General features: G+C 39.8%; 1 long non-coding RNA gene across 1 annotated transcript; it reads left to right on the plus strand.

Moving 5' to 3' along the window:
* Positions 1-2,541: 2,541 nt before the first annotated feature.
* On the plus strand, positions 2,542-6,217 carry LOC114054440. Its single transcript, XR_003570480.1, has 3 exons — positions 2,542-2,639; positions 4,087-4,189; positions 6,124-6,217. It is a non-coding gene; the product is annotated as an uncharacterized LOC114054440 (long non-coding RNA).
* Positions 6,218-14,318: the final 8,101 nt, after the last annotated feature.

Below are 14,318 nucleotides of genomic sequence, written 5' to 3' on the forward strand. Positions count from 1 at the left end.
CAACGCTGGGAGGCAGGCGCTATTATTATCTCCATTTTGCGGATGAGGAAACCGGGCAAGCAGAGTTTAAGTGATTTGCCCAGAGTCATACAGCTAGTAAATGTCTGAGGCCAGATTTGAACTCAGGAAGATGAGTCTTCCTGACTCCAGGCCAGGTGCTCTATCCACTGTACCACCAACCTTCCCTAGGTTATTTTAGACATGTAATTATCCATTCTCAAGAAGAGATTAAAGATGGAGAGTTTAACAATTCTGCTGGGCAGATCACTTAACCAAAGAAAAAGTGGGATCGAGAATGACTGAGAATCTGGACTTCTGGACCCAAAAGTTCTTCCCAATCATAGTGGAAGGAAGGTGGAATAAAAGGGAAGGAAATACATTGTTTCCCAGTCCCAGGAGGCATCTAACCCAGTATATCTGATGTATGTCCCCCAGTGTTACTAATATTACCCTCTCCAAAAAAAGCACCCCCTTCCCAGTATAGATTCTGTGGAATTGGTTCAAGTTGAATTAAGAAATAAATCCAGTAGACCACAAGGCCCCTTATAAAGAAACAGTATATATGTTATAGTTTACCTCCCTGGGTTATGAAAACAAGATTTTGTACCAAGGGTGGGGAGCCACCCCTGTGACCTATACCTTAAAACTTGGGATTAGGTGAAATTTCTCATTCCCACTTAATAGATACTAAGCCAAATCAGGTGGGCAGATCACTACATTGCCTTAATATTGTTATAACCTAGGGAAATAAATAACCTTACCTTTCATCTGGTAGAACACTTCTTACAGAGATGAATCTAGAAGGGCAGAGAGCAAGGATGCACTGGAATACTTTATTTCCTGCATTAAAAAAAAAACAAAAACCAACCAGCCAACCCTCCATAGCCTTCAGTGAGATATTTACTCCCTATGTTCTCAGGATAAATCACAGAAGCCCCATTTCAAAGTCATTCTCCCTAAGACACCTCTGTGTGACTCACTCACCTTTTACTTCGTTGATTGTATTGTTTGGTGTAAATAACCTTTTACTGAGTCTATTGAATGATGACTATAATAGTAAGGATCTGAACAAAAGGCCTAAAAGTTGTGTGGCTACAAAAAAAATCCACCATTATTAAACTATTCAAAACAAAGTACATGCAGTATCTGGTAGAAATGTCTGACTCACAGTCAGCAAGTGTCCCTGAGCTCAGCCTCTGGGAACTTCGGAGTTTTGATGGGGTTGGGATCTGGACCCCAAAAAGGAAAAACCCTGGACTTTGCCACATGGCCAAATCTCTATTGTTAGCCTGAGGCTATAATCCCAACTGGCCTTTCATTGTGCCTACACCCAGTCTCCCAATTCTCTGTTACCCTTCACCTAGCCTAGCCCTCCATTGTCTTACCTCCCTATGGTCACCCTTAATCCTAGCTAGGCTCCACTCTCCCTTGGTCCTGTGGTCCAGGTCCCAGGAGTTCTGTTCACCCCAGTCTACTGACCACTCCCATCCAGATCTTCCTTAGACCCCTCCTCCAGTCACCCCAAACTACTTGGCCACTCCTAGATCCCTCCCACAGTCTTTCTGTATATAAGGTCCATCTTGTCTCCATTAAGATGCTCAGATTCTTACAATCTAGACAATAGCTCACAGATGTTCAGATTCCTTAAGAGTCTGCCCAATGAGACAGATGTTCTAATAAACCTTGTCTTTGACTGAAAGAAGGCTTGGGTTGAATTCTTTTGGACAGGACCTGCCTGTTGTGATTTTGGGGTCTCAGCACCCTTAAAGCCCCTAAATCTCAACAGAAACTGTTCCAAGAGTGAGCTCACTCTCCCCAGATACTAAAAGACAGCGTGCCCCTGAGGTGTTGTGGGGGAGGAGCACAGTGTTTTAATTTGTTTCATGAATTCCCATGGCCAAAAAATTCAACACCAATTAACAGGACTACCTGTGGTAGGCCTTTCTGTCCTGAGTTGGGCTAGATTTTAGAAAGCAGATTCACTGGGCTGCCAGGGCCATAATCAAAGCTTTTCTAATATGGTATTGTGTCCCTGCTAATTACACTGTCTCCTACTGGTCCAGTAGTAACTCCAGCAGCAGTTACAATGGATTCTGGGATAGTTCCTGACATGATATTTTTGATGAACAAACTGGAAAATTAATACTTCTCTTCTAGAAGTAACTCCTGGCTCAATATTTGCTGATAGTGACATTACAAGAAGCAAACCAAGGACTTCCATGCCTATTTCATTCAGAGATAATTAGGTTCTTTATAATTGGTTTCTAAATCAGACAATTTAATACAGTGATGACTGTTTTTTCTTTGCTTATCATGTTGTTGAAGAGATAGCAAGAAAATTCTTTGTTATCAAAAGGACATATTTTTAACCTTTATTATCTAGTGAAGAATAACAAAAATACAAATAATGCTTCTCTGCATACATACAGCTATTTTTCCCCCCTGAAAGCTTTAAGTATGCAAATAAAGGGAGAAGTATAAGAATACAAATCAGAGGGTATGAAAATACTAGAAAAGGAAACTGAAGGAAAATATGCAACAATAATGCTCCTCACAGAGTTCAGCTCCATTTGTATTTCATCCAAATGAAAGAAGAAAATCGGGTAGGGGTGAAATCTACGAAGTGAAGCATAAATAAGGTATGTGTACCATAATATTCAGGAACTCTCACTATAAACAAGCCAGCAAGGGTTATAGATAATTGATTTTAGTATTGCCAGGAGGGCAGTGCTTAGAAGTTACAGAGAGAGCTTTAGGCTAAAGAGAAAGGATTTTTTTTTTTAAGCAATAGAGCTAGCCCAAGGTGAAAAGCCTGCCTATGGAGGTAGTGGATTTTCCCTCACCAAAGATCTACAAGCAAAGACTGAGTGACTTGTTGGCTGTTTTATAAAGGGGGGGTTTGTTCCACTTGTACTCAGTCACTGGGGTCTCAGGAGGACAAGAGGACCATTCTGATCCCATCTGACAGCTTTCTGTGTGACCTTGAGTGAGTAATTTAACCTCCCTCACCTCAGGCTCCTCATCTCTTCCAGCTGTAAATCTATGATGCTCTGAATTGAGATCCTGTGATATAATTTGTCACCTCAGCTTCATAATTTAATTCTCAAAATGAGTGGGGGATAGGGGATGGGGGAGTGGAGGGTCGGGGAGGGGGAGGGTGGCAGTTTGGTGGCACAGTGGATATGATGAGGTCTAGAGGTTTTGGGGTGCTGGGACCCCGAGATCATGACACGAAGGTCCTGCCCGAAAGAATTCAACCCAAGCCTTCTTTCAGCCAGAGACAAGGTTTATTAAAGAGCCACCATATTAGCCAGACTCTTAAGGAATCTGAGCATCTGTGAGTTATTGGCTAGAATGTAAGAATCTGAGCACTTTAATGGAGACAAGATGGACCTTATGTACACAAAGACTATGGGAGAGATCTAGGAGTAGGGAAGTAGCAGGGACTGTGAGGTAATAGAATGCCAGGGACCTGGACCACTGTGGCCAAGGGAGAATTAAGCCTACATAGGATTAAGGTTAGGAAGTGGCCTGGGGCCATAAGGAGGTAAGATAATGGAGGGCTAGTCTAGGTCAAGGGTAACAGAGAATTGGGAGATAGGGAGTAGCCACAGTGAAAGGCCAATTGATGGAATTATGGCCTCAGGTGGGAGAATTCAAGGACAGTCCAAGGGTTTTCCTAGGGCCCCTGCAGACAAATCGGGCCCAAATTGGGACAAAGGTCTCAGCTTGGGCCCATACCCCATCAGATAGAGCAACTGACCCTGGAATCAGGAGGACTTGAGTTCAAATCTGACCTCAGACACTTACTAGCTGTGTGACCCTGGGCAAGTTACTCAACCCCATTGTCTCCAAAAAAGGGAGGGGAAGAGAAAGATTGGAGAGATATGCACAGCTCAGTTATTTAGCTGTCCAGGGTGGGCCCCGGCAAAATTGAAGTTGGCCAAATTGTTTTCAGTTATTCCCTGTTTTTTTCTTGATGAGCTAATGAACAGCAATGTCACCCAGTCTCAGGTAATATTTTAGTTGTAACAGAGGCATTCAATATTTTAACCCCAAATAGCGTGGGTAGTATGTGCATTTCAGGTGGTGTCAGTGAAAGCAGCGCATATTCCAGTTCAACCGAGTACCACAAATCACATCATGGAAGGAGGCAGAAGAGTCCAATGGAGGGGCACTCGGTTTGGAGGTATAGGATCTGTGTTCAAATGCTGACTCTGCTACTTACTACTAGTGTGACCTTGGGCCAGACCTCACTTTCTTCAGCTATGAAATGGAGAGGGAGAGAGGGGGAAGGTTGAACTGGATGACCTTCAAGATTCCTTCCAGCTCAAAATTTACGATCCTATGATCCTGTGTACGTGATTATACAAGCCAGCTCTATGGGCAAGTGACCTAATACCAAAGATGCTGAAGTACAAATTAGTCTATGACAGAGCAACTCTACTTATGAAGAGGCATCTTACCACAGACTAGGAGAGGATGGTGCAGAACTTGCCAGGGGTAAACCATTTGCTTGTCTCTTCACCTCTAAACTGGGCTGTAGGGGGAAACTGGGTGGTACACTGAATAGAGCACTGGGCTTGCAATCAGGAAGACTCATCTTCCTGAGTTCAAATCTGGCCTCAGACACTTACTAGTTGTGTGACCTTGGACAAGTCACTTCACCCTGTTTGCCTCAGTTTCCTCATCTGTTAAATGAGCTGGAAAAGGAAATGGCAAACCACTCCATTATCACTGTCAAGAAAACCCCAAATGGCATCATGAAGAGTCAGACACGACTAAAACAACTGCATAACAGCAACAAAATGAGCTGTTAGGAAAGTGCTTTGTAAGCTGTAAATTGCCATTTAGTGTGAGCTACTATTATCATCCATTAGTTAGCAAGATGAATCTTTCTGTAGCTCCAGTCTCACTAAGGTGTGATTTCAAGAGTTCTTAGGAGCTTCCGGGAATATTTGTCTCCTACAGAAAAGGATCATCCTCTTCTGAAGAGGGGAAAAGAATAAGCATATATATATTCCCTACTGTGTGCCAGGCACTGTGCTAAGTGCTTTTTACAAATTTTATCTCATGTGACGAAGGTACTATTATTATCCCCATTTGACAGTTGGAGAAACTGAGGCAGAGAGAGGTTAAGTGACTTTCCCAAGGTCACAATGCTAGGAAGTGTCTGGGGTCATATCTGAACTCAGATCTTTCTGACTCTGGGCCCAGTGTTCTAGCTACTGCACCACCAAATGCCTCCTGAGCGAAGGTGTCATGGATTTTTACCCAGCAGTTCCTCAGAGCAGCCTGACTGCCGACAGACTCATCAAAACGAATTGATGAGAAACTCCAAGTGTTTATTTCTTCATGATATAAAGGATGAAGTACTGAACTCCATTAGATTTTCCTCCCGGGATCCAATTTAGCCCATATTTCATCTCTTCACGTAGTGAATGTTAAAAGTGATAAGAAGCAGCTGAGGCAGAAGAGAATTTGGACTGACGTAAGCTAAACTTGAAAATCTTATTTCAAAATGGAACTAAAAATCAATTGCCACAATAGCGTTTTGAGTATTTTGTTCCAGAGACAACTACAGGCCATGTTTCCATGCGCTGTCTTTGAATGGCTAACTCATGACCCACAAGAAGCACATCCACCTTCACTGTTCTGTCCAGACGCTTAATCCTTAATACTACTCAGTCCACTAACCTCTTTTGTTCAACTTAGGGTCTCACGTCAGTCACTAAAATGTCATCCCTTCTAAAAATGCCCAATATGGGCATAGAGGTATGTAGTAGAGAGTGCTGGCCCTTGTGTCAGGAAGACCTGAGTTCAACTCCAACCTCAGACACTTACTAGCTATGTGACCCTGAGTAAGTCACTTAACCTGTTTAAATCATTTTCCTCATCTGTAAAATGGGTATGATAGTAGCACCTCCTTCCCAGGATTGTTGTGTGGAACAAATGAGATAAAATTGTAAAGTGCTTAGCACAGTGCCTGGCATACAGTAAGCACAATGCAAATGTTAGGTGCTATTAATGTTATCATCATCATTGTTGTTATTGTTACCCTCGACCTTTTATCGTCCCTGATGCCAATTCCTAATTCTTAATCAGTGCAAATATCTTTTTTAGGTCCTCTTCCAAAGCCAAGAGGCTTGATGGAGATTGTCAAAGAACTCTGCAGGCTTGATCCATTACAAATTCATGCTTCCCATCCTCAACTGGCTGCTTGGTATTTTTTTTTTTTTTTTTTGTGATTCCTTAACACATATTCCACAGCAACAATTTCAAGCATTTCCTAATCTTATTAATGCCCTAATGTCATAAAAAAAATGCAGAACCTCGAGTTAGAAGGGATCTCAGAGGTCACCTGAACAAATATCTTCATCCAACATCCATCCAAACAGGAATCTTCTCCACAATATCCCTGACATGCGGTCATCCAGTCTTGCTTTGAAAATGCCCAATGGTGAGGAACTCACCATGTGCTAAGGAAGCTCATTTCACTTTGGAGTAGCTTTTGGGGAAGTTTTTCTTTACATTAAATGTAAGTCTACTTCCTTACAAATGCCATAGTCCTGACCACTATGTCTGAGGCCAAATGGAAGAAGTTTAATGCTTCTTCTAAATGACCCTTTTTCAAATGCTTGAAAACAGCTATCAAGTCCCTCGAGTCTTCCCAAAGGCTCAGTGTGTATGTATGTGTCGCCTCAATGCCCGTATTGGCATTTCACCCCAAAGTGAAATAATCCCAGTTTTACCAACCAAACCTCACATGGCATAGTTTTGAGTGCTCCTCCCCCCATAATCTTGGTCATCCTCCTCTAGACGTGCTCCAGCTTGTCAACGTCCACTCTGAAATGTGATGTCCAGAGACAAATAGAAAATTTCAGACGCAACCCAAATACAGCAGAGTACAATGGAACTATTCTTTCTTGCATTCTCAATGCTGTGGTTTTATTAATATAAATAGAGTTGGTATTCACTTTTTTGTCTGTTGATTCATTTTCAGCTTGCTTGTCCATTAAAATGATGCCTTTCACACATGTCTAACAGTGCTTCCCCCTTCATGTAATTGCACACTTGACTTTTTTTAAAATCAAGCTTAGGACTTTGTTTTTATCACTATTAAATTAATCTTGTTAAGTAAAGTAAGCAGAACCAAGAGAACAGTAAATACAATGACTACAAACAGTTAAAGGTTGCTGAACTCAGATTAATTGAAATGACCAATCTTGGTTCCACAGATGATGATACACAATTCCATCCTCTCTGTAAAGAGATGGGTGGCTATGAGGACTGAATGCTGTTTTTGTTGATGGATATTGTCTTTTTTGTTTCACTGCTTTCCTTTGTGACATGGGAGGGCTCACTGTGTGTGTGTGTGTGTGTGTGTGTGTGTGCATGTGTATGAAACAGTATAATGGGAAATAACAGACTGGTATGTAAAAGGAAAAAAAATCGATAAAACTTTATAAAATTGATATTACTAGATTTGGCCTATTTTTCTAACCTGTCATAATCTTTGGGAATCCTAATTCTGTTATCCAATATGTCAATTATTTCTTCCATTGCCATGTTAGCTGCAAATTGACAGATATTTCACCTATTCCATTATCCAAGTTGTTAACAGAACAGATACCTGTACAGATACCTATTAGAAACCTCTCTCCAAGTTGACATTCACTTATTAATTACCACTTTCAAGGTCCAGAATTCCCCTGGCTGGGGAACCCTTTACCTTTCCCATAACCATGGGGTGTTCTTTTGATATCAAAGAAAGAGGCCACGGAGCTCAAGACTGGTTATAGGTAGTAGCTCAATCAATCATTATAAATACTTACAAATAGGGGCAATCTTCAGCCTGGGGCAGTAGCCAGACAGTTCAGTGGATTCCCCATTCAAGAACCCCCAAAATCCCCTTGGTAATTATAGAAAACAGATAAAGGCAGGAGGAGCTAGAGAGTGCATCACTACTGATTGGTGAATATTTTTGATTTTCTGCTTAGTAATGAGCTTGGGAGTTAAGCCAATGTTATACCCAAACATGTTTGTGTATGGATCATGTACCAGTTACATATAGGTTACAATATTCTTACTATGTCTCTCATAGGTGATAATATCTTAAGTTTTGACAGTGTCTAAAATATAATTTTGTATCTGTAAATAGGTCACCATTTCTGGACTTCCACCTTTCACAGAATTTAAGTTTTTATGACTTTTCCCCAAACGGAACCCCACACCACTGTTTGGGTCTAGGTAACTTAGCCAGTTCTAAAATCTACCTGATTATGATACTGTTCAGTCCACATATTTCCATCGTGTCCACAAGGATATTTGGAAAGACTTTGTCCAATACCCTGTGGGAATTTCTGTCTATGCTCTGTCAGGGTATTCTCTTGATCTACTATTTTAGACGGATAGACACTGGACCTGTCATTTCATTTGGTATAGGGAACTCTCAGGTGAAGAAACTGCCACTACCAATGCATGCTGGCTCTTTCTCTTCAACACAGAGAGTTGTCTAAGGTATTTAAAGTTTAAGTGACTTGCCCAATATCACATAGCCTGTAACTGTCAGAAAGTAGACTTGAATACAGGTCTTTTGGGCTCCAAGGCCAGCTCTTTGTCTACTAGTCCACTTTTAATTTTGCATTACCTTTATTATTAGTGACTTGGAGTTGATGACTTAAATGTCTCCATTTGAAAACTATCTTTTCATATCCTTTGACCATTTGACCACTGGTAAATGACTCTGAGAATGAAGTAGAGAGAAATAAATAGATACAGACAGATAGATATAGATATATATGACATGTATATGGTTATGTATATTTGTCTGTCAGTTCCTTACTTATTTTGGACATTAGACCTCTATCAGAGACATTTGTTTGACTCAGCTAGGTGGCATAGTGGATAGAGGGCCAGACTTGGGAGTCAGGAAGACTGGAGTCTAATTCTGCCTTAAATGCCAACTAGTTGTGTACTCTGGGCAAGTAACAACCTCTCAGCTTCATTTTCCTGCTCTATAAAATGGCGATAACAATAGCATCTATCTCACAGGGATATCATGAGATATGATAATATGTGTAAAGCACTTTGTGTACCTAAAAGCACTTTCTAAATGTTAATTTAAAAAATATTTTTCCAATTACTTCTGTAATTCTAGCTGCACCAAACCTTTTCAAAAATGTATTGTTGATTATCTAGACTTAAGAAAGTGATGGAGAAAGTGTTAGTAATGCAGGTTAAACTTAAAAGTACAAAAACTTTTCAAATATATATGATCATAAATGTTCATCTTGTCTCTTATGATTACTTCTTATCCATGTTTGGGTAAGAATTTTTCACCAACCATAGTTGTACAAGGTACATCCTTTTTTTTTAAATGATATGACCTTTTATATTTAGATTATATATCCACTTAATCCTTTTCTGGTCATGTATGGTGTAATTTGTTGGTCTAAATAATATTTCTGCCAAATTTCTGCTTTCTAGTTTTTTGGGTTTTTTTTTTAGAATTTTTTGATGACTAAGAAGTCCTTACCTCAATAGTTGATGTCCTTGAGTATATTAACACAACGCTATTATGTTTGATTGCTTTTAGGTCTTGCTTCTCTATAGTCTGTTTCATTGATTTTTCTGTATTTCAACTAGTACAAAATAATTTTGATAGTGATTGCTATATAGTGTAGTGTGAGATCTGGTAATATTAAGATGTCCTTTATTCCTACTTTTACATTATTTCCCTTATGTTTCTTTACCTTTTGCTCCTCCAGATGAATTTGTTATTTTTTTTTCTTTTCTATAAAGTAACTCTTTGGTAGTTTGAGTGGAGTTATTATTAAATCTTCAAATTAATTTAGTTATAATCAAATTGCTTATTATATTGGCATATTCTATCCATGAACAATGAATATCTCACCAAGCATTTTAAGTTTTGATTTATTCTTTGTAAAAAATGTTTTGCAGTTATATGTCTGGAGAATGTTTTGTTGCGTTGATTCCTAAGTACTCCATTTTGAATGGAATTTCTATTTCTATTTCCTCTTACTGAGTTTTGTTAGTAAAATACAAAAAGGTAGATAATTTTGCAGGTTTGGGGTTTTTTTCTACTACTTTACAGAAATTACTGAATTTACTAATTTAATGAAATTACTAATTGTTTTGATTCATTAGTTTCATTGAATCTCTACGATTGTATCATCTGTAAACATAGATGATTTTGTCTTCTTTTCACTCATGTTCATTTTCACAATTTCTTTTTTTTAATTTTGCCACCTAAAGATTGTTGAGGAGTGGAATGACATGATATAATGACAAGACCTGTGCTGGAAAATTGATTGTAGGCAGAGGTATGCTGATAGATGTGTAACAATCAGCTTTCAGGGGCGGGGAGGAGTAGGAGAGGAAATATATACACAGGACATACTTTTAAGTTTAACCTGCATTACTAACACTTTCTCCATCACTATCTTAAGTATAGTTAATCAACAAATCAAGCTCTGATTTGTAGCAGTTACCAATTTCTGAGGTGTAAGTGCACACTTTGAAAATTTAACAATTGGCTTTTTCAAGGTGGTTCAGCTAGCTCCCTGAATGTAGAGAAAGAGATGAGAAAGAGAGAGAGACAGAGAGAGACAGAGAGAGAGAGAGATCAATTAGGAGGCAATTGCAGTAGTCCAGAGGTAATGAGGACCATAGGTGGAGAAATGTGGGTGGAGAAAAAGGGAAGATAAATGAGAATTTGAGGAAATAAAATCAACAATACTTGGCAATTGACTAGATATGGGGGCTAAGGAGGGTGAAGAGTCAAAACTATCTCCAGAATTGTGAATCTGGGGGTTGTACCTTTGACAAAGAGGGAAGTTAGGAAGCAGAATGAGGTTTTGGAGGTGGTGAGGAAAGGAATGAGTGTCTTTCTCTGCCTCTTAGAAACCCAGGCTTTCCTTCAAGACTCAGCTTCAGCAACATCTTCTGTTGGAGGACTTTCTTGGTACCATAGCTGCTAGTGCCTTCCTCTCCCTTCTGAAGTTACCTTAGAAAAATATGAGTATTAATACTGTACTCTGCATTTAGGCACAAGCTTGCCATAAACAGCTTTGGTTAATTTATCATTAATCAAATATCCAAGGCATTTCAAGTTTGGAGAGAGAGAGATGTCCAAACTATAGTCCTCCATGACCTCCAACATGATTTTCTGCCCCAAGAGAAGTTCAGGTAATATTTATAGGAATTTCGAACAAAGAAAAGATATCTTAAACTATAGTTTGGGTTAACATTCCTAATCGTTGGGTAACTTTATGTAGGAAGGTTCCATTCATGGTGAGGGCAGACCCCCGACATGTAGCATGGGGATTGGCCTGTGGCTCAAATTGGCCTGTCATTCGAAGGCAGAATGGACATCTTTAGACTGTTCTCTCTGCCCCTCCTCTCCTTCCCCAGGGGAGATTCTATTCTCTTCTAGGAGGGGAAAAAGGCGGGAAGGGGGCCAGAAGCTGCCACTCTGTTCTCTGAAGGCAGGGGTACTGTGCTAGAATTATCGGTTCCCCTAAGTTTTATTAGTCTGGGGGTTGTGATCAGGTTCCAGTTAACTTCTGCTCACTATATCCTTATTGGCAGGGAAGGAGGACCCCAAGTTTTACATCCATAAAGAAGTCATTTATGTGACTCCATTCCCTCCAAGCACCAATTTGACAAAGAACACAAATAACACTTGGCCAAGGAACTCATTTATCCAAATCAGTAGCAAAACAGAAATCAGAGAAAGTATGCATAGGCAAATATGTACCACACAATACAGACTGAAGGAGCCCTCCCACTAGGAGCAAGGTAACTCAGTTCTAGATCTCACCCAAGGGGAAGTTTCCTGCTATCTCAAGAGTAACAAGCTAGGAAAAGGGACATGATGGAGACATCCAGCTCTTCTCATGTCTTCCCAGTCTTTTCCCTCAGCAAACTGAAGTGGGATTGACATGATCCATCTTCTCTCTTGAAACTGGAAGCCAAACACGCCCAAAGTAACTGTAGGGCCTGAAGCAACTTCAAGCTTGAAGAAGGCTAGAAGAAGACTTGAAGAAAACTGAAGAGCTTCTCCCACCCCATCTCCCCCTGCCCCTCACACAGGACAGGACATTCATCTCCACCAACAAGGAGAGTCCCATACTCTTTGTTGGGTGTTAGGACTGGGGTTACACATTTCTCCATACCTTTCTTCTACTCTCCTAGAGGAATAAATGGAGTTCTTCCTACAGATTTCTCTGGAGAATCTAAATTGAATAAAAGCCTGTCTACTGCTCTTAGTTCTGCATTTTGAGGTCTAATAAAGTCAATCTAATCCTTTTTTTTTCAACGTGACAGCCATTTGAATATTTGATGGCAGCTCTGTTCCCAACTCCTCCCCCTCCCTACTACCCCTTTACCCCACCAAGTTTTCCCCAAACTAAACATTCCAAGTTAGTACAATGTATGTTAGTGTGGCAATGTTTTGACATCCGTTGCTATCTCTCTGAACATGCTTTGGTTTGCTAATGTCTCTTTTAAAACATAGCCCTGGTACCATATACAATATTCCAGCTATTGTCTGGCAAAGGCAGAGTAGTAGACCTTCAACTGATGGGGCCTAAAATGTCACTCATTTTTTTAGGCTGCCTTGTCACATTGTTGATAGTTTGAATTTGAGTACACTCAAATGCCCAGATCTTTTCCATATGAATGGTTTGCCTAGCTGGGTCTCTTCATCCTGCATTTTGGTATTTTGATCATAAATGCAGAATGTCACATTTAAAGCTCTTTTGGGCCCCTAATTCTGTCAATTAAATACTTTGTCTTTTTTTAAATGATATATCAACTTTATACCATTTATATCATTTACAAGTACCTTCTATTGGCTTCATAGTTTAGCAAGGCAGTGATCGTTGACATTGGTATCATTTAAAGTTCTTTCAAAGTATGTTGCCACTTCAGTGAATTTTGAATGGTTCTAAATGATTCTATGCATTTGGTTAAGAGTCTACTTGGACATTCACTGGCACTGTTCTGCAAATGAGTAGGTTTTTTCATGTGGGCCATAAGGTAAAAGAAGGTAAGTATGATTATTTCAGATTTTTTTGGGGGGGGAGGAAGGGAGAGGATGACGTTGAGAGTGTTTACCTCATGCAAAATACAATTCTAGGGATTTGGTAGAGGTTCATACCTTCCAAAAGTATGCTAGTCTTAATAAAATCATGCTCTCTGGGAATATTTCTTTCTCTTTCAGCAGACACAACTCTGAAATGTGCTCTTCCATGATGGGAAAGTAGATTTGCATGCCTGGTGAAGGAAGCCAATGAGGAAACCTGCCAATGAGTAGAAGCTATCAATTCATTTATACCCTAAGGTGCAATTTCATGCTTTTCTAAGTTTAATGTTTTTACAATTTAGGTTCAACTTTTGCTATAATTCCTTCCTCAGAAGGTGCATTATAATATGCTATTTAGAGGACCATTCTCTCCTCTTAGCCATTACAAGCTAATTTAACTACATTAAGACCCTGCTGGGTATGTGATTTTGTATGGGGGGTTGGAAAAACACTCAAAAATCAACATCAGAAAACATCCGCATTAGGTATTTAAGACCTTACTGAATAATACAAAGTTTCAGGGGGGAGAAGACACCTACATTTTGGTTGTTAGTCCCTATACTGTTCCCAAAATTTATTTGTAATGGCTTTTAAAGAGGTCACTTAATACATTCCCTGCCAGTAGAGATCAGTTGTTCAGTCATTTTTCAGTTGTATCTGACTCTTAGTAACCCCATTTGGGGTTTTCTTGGCAAAAATACTGAAGTGGTTTGCTATTTCTTTCTCCAGCTCATTTTACAGATGAGGAAATTAAGGAAAACAGGGTTAAGTGACCTGCCCAGGGTCACACAGCTAGTAAGTGACTGAGGCCAGATTTGAATTCAGGAAAATGTCTTCCCTGATTCTAGGAATTCTATCCACTGTACTACCTAGCTGCCCATTAGTTATCCCATTCTTTAATATAGCAAATCTATTTACTAATTGGGCTATTCATTCATTTATTTATTCAACAATCAATGATTAAGCACCTACTATGTGTCTCATGCTGTGCTTGGCACTGCAGAAAACACTGACACATAAGATAGGGTTCCTAATCTTGAAGTATTTATAGTTTATGTGGGGAGATAAGTAATACAGGAAGAAAAGATCTTTGAAGGATTGGTCAAGTCTGGGAAGGCTTAAAAGAAGTATACGATATGGACAAGAACAGAAGAGGAGACAGCTAGGTGATTGGGTGGCTAGAGCACTGAGCTTCTAGTATGGAAGA

This window comes from Vombatus ursinus, unplaced genomic scaffold (assembly GCF_900497805.2).
Source record: "Vombatus ursinus unplaced genomic scaffold, bare-nosed wombat genome assembly UNPS02014813.1, whole genome shotgun sequence".
Taxonomy (NCBI): Eukaryota; Metazoa; Chordata; class Mammalia; order Diprotodontia; family Vombatidae; genus Vombatus; species Vombatus ursinus.